We start from the raw sequence: 17,324 nt of genomic DNA on the forward strand, positions 1-17,324 counted from the left end.
TTAATTTTTGCCAGAGCTGTATATATATATATATATATATATATGTACATATATATATACTGTATATATATATATATATATATATATATATACAGCTCTGGCAAAAATTAAGAGACCGCTGCAAAATGAACAGTTTTTCTGATTTTTCTCTTTTTAGGCATATTTTTGAGTAACATGTACATTTTTTTTATTCTATAAACTACTGACAACATCTCCGAATTCCCAAGCGACTGAGTTTGTATTTATTTTCTGAAAATGAGAAATGGTCTAAATAACAAACAAATGCATTGCTTTCAGACACCTCAAATAATGCAGAGAAAACAAGTTCATAATCATTTAGAAACAAATATACTAATGTTTTAACTCTGAAAGAGTTCAGATATCAATATTTTGTGGAATAACCATGATTTTTAATCACAGCTTTCATGCATCTTGGCATACTTTCCACCAGTCTTTCACACTAATTTTGGGTGACCTTATGCCACTCCTTTTGCAAAAATGTAAGCAGTTCTTCTTTGTTTGATGGCTTGTGACTATCCATCTTCCTCTTGATTACATTCCAGAGGTTTTCAATGGGGTTCAGGTCTGGAGATTGGGCTGGCCATGATAGGGTTTTGATGTGGTGGTCATTCATCCACACATTGATTGACCTAGCTGAATGGCATGGCACATTGTCCTGTTGGAAAAAAACAGTCCTCAGAGTTGGGGAACATTGACTGAGTAGAAGGAAGCAACTGTTTTTCAGGATAACCTTGTATACGCCTTGATTCATACGTCCTTCGCAAAGTTTAATCATGTGACCTCAATGGCGGCCTGTGTGAATGCCATAGGACACGTCATGCACCCAGGCTTCAGAAGAAGGAGGACAAAGATGGCCGAAAGAGGAGGCGCCGCACTTGGAGAATGGAGGCATCCATCTGACCCATCTGCACCACACCGACCATTTAGGTAAGTATTATAAAGTCATTTTTATGTTTTAAACAGCTCCCTGGGCTCTTATATACAGCATGTTAGAATGCTGTATATAAGAGCCCACTGGTGGTGGCCGCAGCTTATAGTCACCAAATCTGGTTCTTTTTAAGGTCAATTTTTTTCAAAAACTATTCATAAACAAGTCTCAAACTTAGACACTTAAGTCATGCTCACTTAGAAGCTTTTAGGCGCAAAATGCACTATGGAGCAAATAGTTTATAAATTTCTATTCTAAAATGTAAAACCTACAACAGACCTTCAATAGCAAAAAGTAGCCAAAAATGACTCAGACATAATAGAGGGCATAAAAATGATGTATGAAAAATAGTATCACAATGACAAAAATATATAAATGGTAGGAATAAATAGTAGATAGTATAAAAAAGACCAGACTAAAAAGACATGCACGGAGGCCAGGACTTAGTAGTCCCCATCAACAAAATTGAAAGAAGACAGCACCCAAAATGTCACAGATGGAGGAAAATGGAAAGAATAAGGTAAGAAGTTCAGTAAACTGTCTATGGACAGGAAAATGGATACAAAAAAGAAACATGGCAGGTCACACAAGCTTGTTTGCCATCATCTCCATTTCTTCTGTATTAATGGCACAATCTGTACATGGCTTATATTCTTTTTACCTTATTCTTATCTTGATCTAAGACATTTCAGGTGCCATCATCTTACAGTTTCCTCACTAGTTCTATAGTCTAAATTCCTGCTGCACATACATTTTACCATCTTTCCCAAACCTTTATTTATGTGCCTTATTCTTCTTTACATTATTTCTACTTACCATTTCTTTTGGTGCATGAGGACTCATTTGGGATTGAGACACTGAGACGTTCTCTCTGATTAATGTTACATACAAACTTTTGACCAATATCAATAGGGGAGCATTGTTTTTGTCTGTAATTAGGGCTCATTCAGATGAACGTATTAAACCCTTCCTGGCATGCGTCATACATGTATGGTGCAAATCATAAGCAGGTGCATGGAGTGGGCTGACGTGGTGAGCCTGCCAGATCCTCAGCAGGTAACGGTTATGTGTTGCAGCCAGGAAAGTAATAATAATAATAAAAAAGTTTCTAACAATTGCGGGTGGAGCAATCTCTGCATTTATTACGCGTCGCCATTGTAAGCTCCCATCAGCACTACTTTGCTGTGATCGTGGGTCGCCGATGGATTGCTCTGACAGCAGGGTGGTCTGCTGAAGACCTCCGTGATTGTCATAGCAGCGCTCCTTTGAAAGCCTGTCTGTAGCTGGGCTTCAAAGGAGACTGTGATGCAATGGCAAAATATGAAAAAATTAAAAGAAACTAAAAAATCCCACCAAGGACGACATCTGCAAGGAGTTTGTATGTTCTCTCTGTGTTTGCGTGGGTTTCCTCCGGGTTCTCCGGTTTTCTCCCACACGCCAAAGACATACAGATAGGGAGTTTAGATTGTGAGCTCCACTGGGGACAGTGATGATCACGTCTGTAAAGCTCTGTGGAATTATTAGCACTATATACTGTATATATATAAGAGTAAAATAAATACATTAAATAAATAAAACTTGAAATCATCGACCCTTTTGCCCCATTAAAACTAAAGATGATAATAATAATAATAAAAAAAATACACATACGTGGTATCGCCGCATTGAGAAAAGGCAGAGCTATCAAAATCTAAAAATAATTAACCCGATCAGTAAATACGGTAAACAAAAAAATATTCAAGAACAGGAAATTACATTTTTTAGTCTCTGCAAAACCACAAAAAATGCTGTAAAATGTGAGCAAAATATCATATTTATCCCAAAATGGTATCAATAAAAACATTGTTTTGTCCCGCAAAGAAACCCCATCATACAGTTCAATTGACTGAAAAATATATAGCAGTAATGCAGTACCAGAGTTCCCTTATACATTGATGGCCTTTTAGTGTGCAGCTGTATGTATCTTGAAAAATGAAACCGTTACGGGTCTTGGAAAATGGCGACACAACCCTAATCAATTTTTTTTTACAAACAACTGTTTTTTTTTCACCACTAAAATAATATTAAAAACTGGACTTGTTTGGTATTACATAATCGTACTGATTAATATAATCGTATTGTGAGATCATATTACAACAAAATATATACTATAAAAAGAATTCCCCAAAAAATGTTTGAATTGTTAGTGTTGAGCGAGTAGTTAACTATTCGTATTCACTATGCTGTTAGCGAGTACTATCCACTACTCACATATTCATTACAAGCAGCGGGCGCAATGTAAGTCAATGGGAAATGCTCGCTAAGTAGCGAGTTACCCGAAAGCCGTACTATTCACCACTCACACAAAAAGTACGGTTTTCGGGTCACTCGCTACTTAGTGAGTATTTCCCATTGACTTACATTCCGCGTGCTACTCGTAACGAATATGCCAGTAGCGGACAGTACTTGCTAACAGCATAGTGATTGCGAATAGTTAACTACTTGCTCAACACTAAGAATTGTGTTTTTTCACAATTTCTCCCTTTTTGGAATTTTTCCTTGTTTCATTACAATATGTGGTAAAATGAATGGTATCACTCAAAAATACAACTTGTCCTGAAAAAAAAACAAGCCCCCATATGTCTATGTGGTCAAGAAAATAAAAAAAAGTTATGGCTCTAAAAGAAGGGGAAGGAAATTGAAAATGCAAAATCGGAATTTGTTCTGTCATGATGGAGTTAAACATCCATATTTTGTCGGCAAGCAAAACTGTTATTGTAGACATTGACCAATGCAAGTCAAAGTGCTAGCTCAAAGTGTTTTCTTGTTTTCTTTTTTTTACTTTTTTTTCTGTACTGTTTATCCCCATTTGATAGCGGCTCCATGGACAATGCTACCAGGTGTGTATCTTGTCAGATGTATGCATGCCTTGAGCAGCCATTCGAGGGTGAATATGTCTGCACTCGATGCAAGTATGTTGCATATTTGGAAGCCCAGGTAACTGATGTAAATATGCAGCTCGCAATATTCAGGAGCATTGCAAACCGGGAGAGGAGTTTAGAGCTCACTGAGCTTTCTCTGGCTGGGGCCAGTGATATGGAGGAGGGTGGAGGAAGGGAAGATGAGGACCCAGAGGTAGGTAGCTGGGTAACCGTTAGAGGAAGAGGTATGGGGAAAAGTGTCAGGGAGCCTAGTCCTGATCTGGCACAACCTAGTAAATATGCCTGTTTGGTTGATATTAGTAATGTAGGCCCAAGACCTGGATCACTACAGCAGGACGTTGCTTCTAGCAACCAGGAAATGACTGCTGTAGGAAGGAGGGAAATAGGAGATCAGCAAAGCCCAGACAGATGTTGGTGCTAGGGGACTCTATAAATTAGGCGGACAGACAGGGTCATCTGTTGCCGAGACCGTGAATGCCGAACAGTGTGTTGTCTGCCGGGTGCTCGGGTTCGGCATATTGCAGATCGGATAGAAAGATTGCTCGATGGGGCTGGGGTCATGGTGCAAATTGGTATTAATGACAAAGTTAGAGGCAGGTGGAAGGCCCTTAAAAATGATTACAGGGAACTAGGAGAGAAGCTGAAGTCCTGGACCTCCAAGGTGGTGTTTTCAGAAATATGACTGTCACTAGAAAGACAGCAGGAGCTTAGGGAGATAAATACATGGCTTAGAAATTGGTGCAGGAAGGAAGGGTTCGGGTTCATGGAGAACTGGGCCAACTTCTCAGTTGGCTACAGGCTGTATGGTAGTGGCGGGCTGCACCTCAATGGGGAGGGTGCAGCTGTGCTGGGAGAGAAAATGGTCAGACAGATGGAGGAGTTTTTAAACTAGAATCTGGGGCGAGAGAGGGTAGTGGAGCAAATAAGGGGATAGATAGAGCAGATAGAGACAGTGAGACAATGGGGGTCAATGAAGGATTAGGGGGGCTGGGACATGCAAGGAACGTTGGGAGGCTAGGAGTAATAAATGTGTTAATAGTATTAAATGTCTACTGTCAAATTCAAGAAGTCTTGCAAACAAAATGAATGAATTGGAGACTCTTATGTCAGTTATGGATTATGATGTGGTGGGCATTACGGAAACTTGAATGGATGAAAGCCATGACTGGGTGACAAACATAGAGGGTTATACTACATTCAGGAAGGACAGAAAAGACGAAAAAGGTGGTGGGGTGTGTATATTTATCAAATCTAACCTAAAACCTGTGTTGAATGATGACATTGGGGGGAACTGCAACAATGTAGAGTCCGAATGGGTAAATGTACATGGGGTGGGGAATAATGGAAAAATGCTAATTGGAGTTTGCTATAAGCCTCCTAACATACATGAACAGGTAGAGGGTGAAATGCTGGAACAAATTGAAAAGGTAGCAAATAATAATAATGATAATAATAATCGGGTTCTTATTATGGGGGATTTCAACTATCCACACATTCAGTGGGACATAGAATCTTCTGGTTGTGCTAAAACCTGTAAGTTCTTATCTACAATTCAAGACATTTACCTTTCTCAGCTGGTAGATGAACTGACCAGGGGAGATAATTTGCTAGATCTGGTCCTGTCAAATAGACCGGAGACAATTTCAGATCTACAGGACCAGGAGCACTTGGGCACCAGCGATCATAATATGGTAAGCTTCAACGTAATATTCAATAGAACATTTCAAAGGGGGAATGCTAAAACCTGGAATTTTAGGAAAGCTGATTTCAACAAATTAAGGGAAGAGCTTAAATGTGTGTTGGGACAATGTCATGGTAACTGGGGATACCGAACATAAATGGGGTACGTATAACTTTATACTACTAGACTCCTGTAAAAAACTTATACCCTCTGGTAATAAAATGTCCAGGAAAAAATGAAACCACTATGGATAAATAAGACAGTACAAAGTATAATAAAACAAAAACAAAGGGCGTTTAAAATCTTAAAGGCTGAGAATACAGAAATAGCATTTCAGGAGTATAAAGATATCAATAGGAAATGTAAAAAAGAAATCAAGCAAGGAAAATTAGCTACTGAAACAAACATCGCCAAAGACATTAAAATAAATCCCAAAATCTTTTATAAATACATTAATGCAAAAAGGAAAACAAAGGATAGTATCGGCTCCTTAAAATATAATAACAAGTTAGTTATAGAGGACAAACATATGAGATATTAAACAAGCACTTCTCATCTGTGTTCACCAAGGATCTGACTGTTCCAGGGATCATTCAACAAGTGAACAATCAAAGTTCCCCACTCGATATAATTAATTTAACACAAGAAGAAGTACGCCTACGTCTGAGTAAATTAAACATTGACAAATCCCCAGGGCCAGATGGCATTCTTCCATGAATATTGAGGGAATTGAGCTCCGTAATCGACAGATCGCTGTATCTCATCTTTTTAGACTCGCTTGTAACAGGGTTGGTGCCTCAGGATTGGAGGATTGCTGATGTGGTACCGATATTTAAGAAAGGTAAGAGGGTGGATCCAGGCAACTACCGTCCAGTAAGCCTGACATCAGTAGTATGCAAAGTTTTTGAGGGCATTTTAAGAGATGACATGCAAAAATATATTGCAGAAAATAATATAATAACTGACAGACAGCATGGATTCATGAAAGATAAGTCGTGTCTAACCAACCTGTTGGGGTTCTATGAGAAGGTAAGTGCAAATCTGGATACTGGTAATGCAGCTGATGTGATTTATTTGGACTTTGCAAAGGCATTTGATACTGTACTACATAATAGCCTTAACCCCATAGCGACGGCCTAACGTCTCAAGACGTCGGAAAAACAGGGTACTTATTCTGTTCCGACGTCTTGAGACGTCAGGCCGGAAAAAGCTTGTAGCGCCCCCCAGTGACGAAAAATCTCGGGGGTTTCAGCTGCCGGGGGTAGCTGAGACCCCCAAGATTATGAATCGGGGTGGTTTTTTTGGACCCCGATAATGTGATCGCCGGTATACACCGTATACCGACGTACACATAAAAAAAAAAAATGGCAAATAATACTGATTTCTTTCTCATCTGACATGATCAAACATGTCAGATGATAAAGAAATATAATCCTCTAGTGCCCCCAAAGCCCCCGGTACCGGAGAAATCAACCCCCACCACCCCCACCGGACATCCAAAATGGCGCCGACGCGGGACGAAAACTGCCGCCGCCGCCGGCTCTGCATTAATTTCCCTCCGATCTGAAATGATGAAACATTTCAGATCGGAGGGAAATGTCCTCCCCCTGACCCCTCCTCCGGTACACCGGAGATCTCTGGTCCCCCGGAGCACCCTCCGGTTCTCCAGAGCGCTCCCCCTTCCCTCCTCCGGAGCGTGCAAGATGGCGCGCGGCCGCATTCATCCTGCTCTTTCTGCCGCATGTGACACGTCACATGCGGCAGAAAAGTTGTCCCCAGGTCCCGCTAGGTCTCCCCCTCAGCCCCCGGTCTTCCGTTACCTGGCTGCTGCTCCGTCCCCGCGATCACTCCGCCTCCTCTGGAAAGCTGGCGGCGCATGTGCAGACAGCGGCTGTCAGCTGGATCCTTGCAAGCAGGGATGCTGGCTGCGCTGCTTGCACATGCTGCTGTACTGTGGAACGGGGGAGAGTGAGTGCAGTAATCTGCAGCTACACTCCTCACATGGAGAGCCTGCTGTTCTAGAAAATGGGGGATATGTTCCCTGAACGTGCCCCCCATATTCTAGAAGGTCCAGAGTCGCCGAGGGACCTCCAAAATGGATCACAGCGACCGAAATTTATTTATTTTCAATAAATTGGTGAAAAAGGAATGTTTCGGGGAGTTTTTTTTTTCAAATACATTTTTTTTTGTCTTTATTTTTTTCTATTACTGACTGGGTTAGTGATGTCGGGTATCTGTTTAGATGCCGTGACATCACTAACCCCAGGGCTTGATGCCAGGTGACATTACAGCTGGTATCAACCCCGTATATTACCACGTTTGCCACCGCACCAGGGCGCGGGATGAGCTGGAGCGAAGCGCCAGGATTGGCGCATCTAATGGATGCGCCACTTCTTGGGCGGTTGCGGCCTGCTATTTTTAGGCTGGGAAGAGTCCAATAACCATGGCTCTTCCCACCCTGAGAATACCAGACCCCAGCTGTCCGCTTCACCTTGGCTGGTGATCTAATTTGGGAGGGACCCCACCTTTGTTTGTTTGTTTGTTTGTTTGTTTTTTTAAAAAAAGCCCTCCAAATTGATCACCAGCCAAGGTGAAGCTGTCAGCTGTGGTTTGCAGGCTACAGCTGTCTGCTTTACCCTAGCTGGCTATCAAGAATAGGGGGGACCCCACGTCGTTTATTTTAATTATTAATTTTTGGGGGGGGCTAAATACAAGGCTAGGCACCCTTTAGTGCCACATGAAAGGCACTAAAGGGCGCCAGCTTAGAATATGCAGGGGAATGGGACATTATATTTGTTTGACATCTATCCATTCATCCATTGTAGCATTTTAGGCTGTGCGCCCACAATCGGGATTTGCAGCGTTTTGGGCGCAGAGTGTTTTCCCTGCATCCATAGCGCTGCGTTGTGCAGTAGAAGCACAGTGGAAGGACTTTTAGAAATCCCATGCCCACTGTGCTTCTTTTCTCTGCAGCATAAACTGACCTGTGGTGCAGCTTCCCGAGCCTCAGCATGTCAGTTTATGCTGCGGAGACAAGAGTGTTCTCTGCAGGTAGCTTAGAGCTCCACAGCAGCCTGAACCCAAATCGTGGGCATGGGCAGCTGCGTTCTCCCGTGGACAACACTCACATCTCTGCAGGAAGGCTGACACGCTGTGCTAGATGCCGTGTCGCTGGATCATGGCCACATAGCCTAAAAGTGAGAAATTTGTTGCTACAGCAACATTTTTGTGAAGTACCTGTGGATTCAAAATGCTTACTATACTCCTGAATAAAATCCAGTTTCCAAAATGGGGTCACTTGTGGGGGGTTTCTGCTGTATAGGTACCCAAGGGGCCTGCTAATGTGACATGGTGCCCGCAATTTATTTCAACTTTTCCAGAATTCAAATGGTGCTCCTTCCATTCCAAGCCCTCCCATTTATCCAAACAGAGGTTTTTGGCCACATGTGGGGTATCCCTGTGCTCATAAGACATTGGATAACAACCTCTAGGGTCCACGGTTTGTTGTTGCCTCTTGAAAAAGTAAGAAATTTGATGCTAAAGCAACATTTTTGTGAAAAAAATGAAAATTTTCAATATGGCAACCTAAGCTTATCAAATTCTGTGACGTACTCTTGGGTTCAAACTGCTCACTATACACCTAGATAAAAGCCTTGAAGTGTCTTGTTTCCAGAATGGGGTCACTTGTTGGGGACCTCCACTGTTTAGGCACCTTAGGGGTTTTCCAAATGCAACATAGCGTCCGCTAATGATTCCAGCCAATTGTGCAGTCAAATGGCGCTCCTTCCCTTCCGAGCCCTGCTGTGCACCCAAACAGTTGATTTCCACCACACATAAGGTATCAGCATACTCAGGAGAAATTGCACAATAAATCTTATGCTGAATTTTTTCCTTTTACACTTGTAAAAAAAAAGATACCTGGTTGAAGTAACAATTTTGTGGTAAAAATGTATTTTTTTATTTTCACAGCTCATCATTATAAACTTCTGTGAAGCACCTGAGGGTTCAGGGTACTCACCAAACATCTAGATAAATTCCTTCAGGGGTCTATTTTCCAAAATGGGGCCACTTGTGGGGGACCTCCACTGTTTAGGCACCTCGGGGGCTCTCCTAATGCAACATGGCGTCCGCTATTGATTCCAGACAATTTTGCAGTCAAATGGCACTCTTTCCCTTCCGAGCCCTGCTGTGCGCCCAAACAGTTGATTTCCACCACATATAAGGTATCGCCAAACTCAGGAGAAATTGCACAATACATTTCATGGTGACTTTTTTCCTGTTACCCTTGTGAAAAAAAGCTACCTGGTTGAAATAACAATTTTGTGGTAAAATTTTATTTTTTTATTTTTATGGCTCAACGTTATAAAATTCTGTGAAGCACCTGGGGGTTCAGGGTACTCACCAAACATCTAGATAAATTCCTTGAGGGGCCTAGTTTCCAAAATGGGGTCACTTGTGCTGGGTTTCTGCTGTTTAGGTACCTTAGGGGACCTCCAAATGCGACATGGTGCCCGCAATCTTTTTCAGCCAAATTTCTTTTCCAAAATTCAAATATTGTTCCTTCCGTTCCAAGCCCTCCCATTTGTCGAAACAAAGGTTTCAGACCACATGTGAGGTATCACCGCGCTCATAAAAAAGTGGGTAAGAAACCTTGAGGTCAAATTTTTGCAATTACCTCTTGAAAAAGTGAGAAAATTGATGCTAAAGCAACATTTTTGAGAAAATTATTAAAATTTTCAATATGACAACGTAACGTTAACAAAATCTGTGAAGTACCTGTGGATCCAAAATGCTCACTATACCCCTAGATAGAAGCCTTGAGGGGTCTAGTTTCCAAAATGGCGTCACTTGTGAGGGGTTTCTTCTGTTTAGGTACCTTAGCGGACCTGTAAATGCAACATGGTGCCCGCAATCTATTTCAGCCAAATTTGCTTTCCAAAATTCAAATATTGCTCCTTCTGTTCCGAGCCCTCCCATTTGTCCAAACAGAGATTTCTGACCACATGTGGGGTATCAGTGCGTTCATAACAAAGTGGGGAACAAGTTTTGTGGTCCATTTTGTTCTGTTATTTCTTCTAAAAGTGAATAAATTTGGGTTAGAGCAACATTTTTAGGTAAAATTAAATTTTTGCTTTTTTTCATTCCACATTGCTTTTGTTCATGTGAAGCACCTGAAGGGTTAATAAACTTCTTGAATGTGGTTTTGAGTACTTTGGGGGGGTGCAGTTTTTAGAATGGTGTCACTTTTGGGTATTTTCTGTCATCTAGGCCTATCAAAGTCACTTCAAATATGATGTGGTCCCTAAAAAAATGGTTTTGTAAATTTTGATGTAAAAATGAGAAATCGCTGATAAACTTTGAACCCCTCTAACTTCCTAACAAAAAAAATTTTGTTTCCAAAATTGTGCTTATGTAAAGTAGACAAGTGGGAAATGTTATTTATTAACTATTTTGTGTCACAGAAATCTCTGGTTTAACGGTATAAAAATTCAAAAGTTGAAAATTGCTAAATTTTCAACATTTTTGCCAAAATTCAATTTTTTTCATAAACACAAAAAATATTGTCCTAAAGTCCAATATGTGACAAAAAAAACAATCTCAGAATCACTGGGATCCGTTGAAGCGTTCCAGAGTTATAACCTCATGAAGTGACACTGGTCAGAATTGCAAAATTTGGTCTGGTCATTAAGGTGAAAATTAGCTAAGGGTTAAGGCCATGTCACACACAGAGATAAATCTGCAGCAGATCTGTGGTTGCAGTGAAATTGTGGACAATCAGTGCCAGGTTTGTGGCTGTGTACAAATGGAACAATATGTCCATGATTTCACTGCAATCACATATCTACACTAAGGGGCTGTGTACAAATGGAACAATATGTCCATGATTTCACTGCAATCACATATCTGCCAAAGATTTATCTCTGTGTGTGACGGGGCCTTTATACTAAAGCTCCATAAGGAAGGATTAGGGGAAACTATATGCAACTGGGTAAGGAATTGGCTAAAAGATAGGAAACAAAGAGTAGTCATAAATGGTACATTCTCTAAATGGGCTATAGTCAGCAGTGGGGTGCCGCAGGGATCTGTGCTAGGACCGATTCTTTTTAATCTCTTTATTAATGACCTTGTGGATGGGATTTATAGTAAAGTGTCAGTCTTTGCTGATGACACCAAACTATATAGGGTATTAAAACTGACCTTGATAGTACAATATTACAAAAAGATCTGGATAAGATGTCAGAATGGGCAGATACTTGGCAAACAAGATTAAATGTTGATAAATGTAAAGTAATGCACCTAGGACGGAGTAATCCTATAACTGCGTATACATTAAATGGAAGTAAACTCGGGACTACAGAACAGGAGAAGGACTTGGGTATTCTCATTACAAATAAGCTAAGCAGCAGCACTCAATGTCAGGCAGCAGCTGCTAAAGCAAACAAGATGTTAGGGTGTATAAAAAGAGATCCTGGGATCCCAACGTATTGTTACCCCTCTATAAATCACTTGTAAGGCCACATCTGGAATATGGGATCCAGTTTTGGGCTCCACATTTTAAAAAGGACATACACAAGTTAGAATCAGTCCAAAGGCGGGCAACTAGACTACTACAAGGAATGGAAGGCCTCCCATATGATGACAGGTTGAAAAAGTTAGATGTGTTTAGCTTAGAAAAAAGACGTCTCAGGCTATGTGCGTACGTTGCGTAATTACATGCAGTTATGCTGCGCTTTGTAGCGCAGCGTAACTGCATGCGTCCTGCGTCCCCTGCACAATCTATGGAGATTGTACATAATCCATGCGCATGTTGCGTTTTAGAACGCAGTGATTTGCATGCAGAAATTTACATCCGAATCGCTGCGTAAAAAAAAGCAACATGTCACTTCTTTTGTGCGCTTTGGTCCTATTGAAATGTATGAAGCTTGTTCAAAGCGCAACGAAAATGCATCGCTGTGCGCTTGCACTGCATTTTTGTTGCGCTCTGAATGATACAGAACGCATGCAGTTTGCCCTGGAAGTGAGGTCAAGAGGTTGGTTTCCTGTTGACCTCACATCCTGGCAAAGTACAGTCATCTTTCCTGTATTTTGGAGAGAGGCGGGCGTGTTTTTTTTTTACCTACCCAGGTTCGGAGCAATTATTTGGAGCATATACCATGGCGTGGTATAATCGTTTAAAAATAGATGTTCCGAAGATGATCAGCCTGGTGAGTATAGTGAATGTTTTATTTTTTGTCCCATAGTTTAGCCCCCGTGACCTGGTGCTGGCCTGTCCCGTAGTTTAGCCCCTGTGATCTGGTCCTGGCCCGTCTCGTAGTTTAGCCCCTGTGATCTGGTCCAGGCCCGTCCCGTAGTTTAGCTCCCGTGACCTGGTGCTGGCCCGTCCCCTAGTTTAGCCCCTGTGATCTGGTCCAGGCCCGTCCCGTGGTGCGGCCCCGTCCAGTGGTGCGGCCCCGTCGCGTAATGCGGCCCCGTCGCGTAATGCGGCCCCATCACCTGGTGCTGTCCGGTGCCGTGGTGCTGTCCGGCCCGTTGTGCTGACCCGTCCAGTGTTGATGTCCCATCCGCTCCTGCTCCACCATCCACTCCTGCTTGAATGACATATTTCTTCATGAGCTGAGGTGACGTCACCCCAGCCGTGGGAAATGTCCTCAAGTTACCCTATTCTCCCCAGCTGAGGTGTGATAAAATGTAAAAAATGAAAATAAAGTTTGTGATCTTATCTATCGATTCTTTCTTTTTATGTATATTTTCTATCTTTCTATGTATCCTTCTTTCTATGTGTTTGTTCTATCTTTCTATGTATCCTTCTTTCTATGTGTTTGTTCTATCTTTCTATGTATCCTTTTTTCTATGTATCTGTTCTATCTTTCCATGTATCCTTCTTTCTATGTGTTTGTTCTATCTTTCCATGTATCCTTCTTTCTATGTTTGTTCTATCTTTCCATGTATCCTTCTATGTGTTTGTTCTATCTTTCCATGTATCCTTCTTTCTATGTGTTTGTTCTATCTTTCCATATATCCATACATTTATCTGTACAAATTTTTTTTTTTTTTTTCACGGAACATGGTTTTTACTGCTCTTTTGTGTTTCTAGGTGGAGTCGTTCCCCTGCATATGGGACCCATCCATTCAAGATTATAGCCATAAACAAAAGCGGGAAAACAGCTGGATAATTATCTGCCGTGAACTTTTCCCTCGGTGGCATGAGGCTGATGCTGCTCTGCAGAATCAAATTGGTAATGTTAATTGATGCGTCGTACTGTCTACCAAAATATTTTATACTCTGTCTTCAAGATTTTTTAATTTTTATTTTTATTTGTTACAGAAAAAGATATACGTAAAAGATGGAGGTCAGTGAAGGACCGGTACAATAGGTTCCAAACGGATGCCAACCGGAGTGGATCTTCGCCTTCAAAATTTAAATTTCCTTTCCATGATGAGTTGCAGCTTCTCCAGACAAGCAGAGTCTTACGTCCGTAAGTTTACAAAATTGTTGCTCAAAAAACAACCAATGTTACCCATCTTATTTACCAATTTGTTAATATTATAAATTCTCAAAATGAACTATTTTATGTATTCACAGGACCGAAGGAAATATAGATTCTCCACAGGAGCCTACACAAGAAAGTTCTCTGGACAGTGAAGAGCTGGTGTTACAACAACCACCACAAGACATCTCCAGCCAGGCGTCTGAGGAATCAAACATGGCGGCAACCGAACAGCAAAATCCCAGCACAGGCGGTTCGTCGGTGGCAGCGGCAACTTCAGTGTCTGGGATCCGTCCAAATACTCAAAGAGGGGAAAAAACCCCCAAAAAACCACAAAACATTGAGAGCCAAGTCCTGACCCACTAGCAAATGAAACTTTGGCTATGCTAAAAAGTACGGCACAGGAGGATCACTTTGATAATTTTGGGGCAAGCATTGTGAATCGATTGCGTCTCCTAAACAATCGTTGTAAACAATCAACATGCATGACGGGCATTTGTTCGGTATTAGCTGGCTTTGAGTAAGATGTGCCCTTCCCAACAGGAGGTGAGCTTGCCTGTGGCATTGAACAAATATTTTTTCGTAAACAGGCAAGAACACCAATTGTAACAACAACTACAACAAGTGCCACCGTCACAACTTCTAGTGCCACCATTCCAACACCACCTGCCACTTATTCCTTTGTTCGTCCCTCCCCCTACCCAGACATTCCTAGCACATTTGGGGTGAGACCTGCCACCCCATATTATCAATCACAATTAAGGCGGGAGGTTCACCCAAAAAACATTGAACAAAATACCCCTCAAATTACTGGCCCATCACAAGGCTTTGAAGCCATGACCAACTTGTATTCTGAAGACTTTTTTAATCTCTAAATTAAAATTCCCCCAAAAATTTGAGGTTTATTCCACAGCTATGTTTAGACTGTAAAATAAAAAAAAAATGGGTCCTATCCTAAAGAATTATTTAATGTTTAAAAAAAAAAAAATTAAAACAATGTGTATGTTTATTTTTACACTGTCAAGTTTAGAACACTGTAAAATAAAAAATACTAGTTTTTAATTGAATCTTTTTGGTTAAATAAATTGTGAAAAACAGTTTTGACTGTGTGTGTGTTAACTTCTTATTTTGTTTCATCCAAATTGTGACACAGTAATTACATCATTTTTCATTTAAAACATATTTCTTTCACATAACATAAACATGTTGCATTTGAGGTATTAATTAGGGGTGACAAGATGTATTATTCCATTGAGCGTGAAAAAAAATCTTCAACATCTTGTCTTTCATTCGGGGTCCTGTCTTCTCTGCTGGTCTGGCTGCTCAACACCGACACCAACACCGACTGGAGTATTGCCAGTGCACGGCACCTTCCGGACTCAAAGTAGTCAGTGAAGGTCTCTCTCACAGAGACACCAGAATTACTAGGCTGACCAGAAACGGTCAATACTGGCATAAAGCTTCGTGCCTGTGCTTCTTCAACTACATCACTGGTGTACTGACGAGCAAAATTGTGTAGAGCACAGCACACTTTTATGACAGCATCAACCGTGTTTGGTTTTAACTGGATGGCTGTGTGAAAGATCCTCCACTGACTACTCATGATTCCAAAAGGTGCACTCCACATATCTACGTGCACGACTCAGCCGATAGTTAAAAATCCTACGCCGGTTATCCAGTCCCCTCTGTGGGTATGGGCGCAGCAGGTTTGTTCGTAAAGGGAAGGCCTCATCCGATACCATCACAAAGGGGACTGGATCTGTGGAGCCCGGCAAAGGTTGTGGGGCTGGGAGTGTTACGCAATCTTGAAGAATTTGCAGACCAATCTGTGATGTTCTCAACACCCGAGAATCCCCCGTACTGCCATAAGCACCAACATCGATGGCCACAAAGTTGTAATGGGCATCCGCCACCGCCATGAGGACCACAGAGAAATATTTTTTGTAATTAAAAAAATTGGATCCTGATCGCGGTGGGTTCTGCACTCTTACATGTTTGCCATCGACGGCACCTATGCAGTTGGGGAAGTTGGCCACAGTCTGAAAGCCTGCCGCAACCTGCAGCCAAGTCTCCTCGGTTGGGGAAGGCATCACTATGGGCTGCAACTTCTGCCAGATCACGTTGCATGTGCACCTCACAATTTCGGAAATGGTTGATTTACCAACCCGAAATTGAAGATGCAGGGATGCAAAACTCTCTCCAGTGGCCAGAAATCTGGAAAAGAAAAGAAAAGAAAATGAAATGAAAACCAGTTTGGGACTTTTTTCAAAATTTACATACATTGCAATTTAATTCAACCAATTCGCAGCAGTGACCTCATTAGCGATCTCGCTGTGTGTGACACTGGGCAGCGAGCTAGCCCCTGCTGTGAGATCGCTGCTCGTTACACACAGCTCGGCTTCATTTTTTAGTTGTTGCTCTCCCGCTGTGAACCACACATCGCTGTGTGTGACAGCGAGATAGAAACAATCTGATTGTGCAGTGAGCTGGCCTCTGCGGACGCTGGTAACCAAGGTAACTATCGGGTAACCAGCCTGGTTATCTGATATTTACCTTAGTTAATAGCTTCCGCCGCTCTCACGTTGCCAGTGCCGGCTCCCTGCACGCATCGCCGGAGTACACATCGGGTAAATAAGCAAAGCGGTTTGCTTATTAACCCGATGTGTACTCTGGCTAGGTGTGCAGGGAGCCAGCGCTAGGCGGTGTGTGCTGGTAAGTAAGGTAAATATCGGTTAACCAAGCACTTGGTGACCCAATATTTACCGTAGTTACTAAGCACAGCATAGCTTCCACGTGTCGCTGCTGGCTGGGTGCTGGTCAATGGTCGCTGGTGAGATCTGCATGATTGACAGCTCACCAGCGACCATGTTGCGACGCACCAGCGATCCTGACAAGGTCAAATCGCTGGTGGGATCGCTAGAGCGTCGCTAAAGTTTGACGGTACCCTTACTGGCTGCGTTGTGACAAGAAGACATTACATACAAAGGTGTTGGCTGTGCATTGTCCTCAAGTTCAGGCTGCATTGTGTAACAGCTATATTGACTTTAATGTTGCCAGGTTTTTTGAGAAATTAAATTAAGTGCAACATGAACATTTCCCATCAAAACAATCTACGTAATTCCCAGTGTCACATGAGTGTGGCCAAAATGTCGAGATTCAACATGCAAGGGTGCAGATTCCTGTAGCAGACACACAAAAAAACAAAAACATTGATTGGTATATATTACGTTACAATTTACCGCAAGGTGATGAGCAGCCTTTCTTCAGCTGAGATAGACCTTCGC

This window comes from Anomaloglossus baeobatrachus, chromosome 6 (genome assembly GCF_048569485.1).
Source record: "Anomaloglossus baeobatrachus isolate aAnoBae1 chromosome 6, aAnoBae1.hap1, whole genome shotgun sequence".
NCBI lineage: Eukaryota > Metazoa > Chordata > Amphibia > Anura > Aromobatidae > Anomaloglossus > Anomaloglossus baeobatrachus.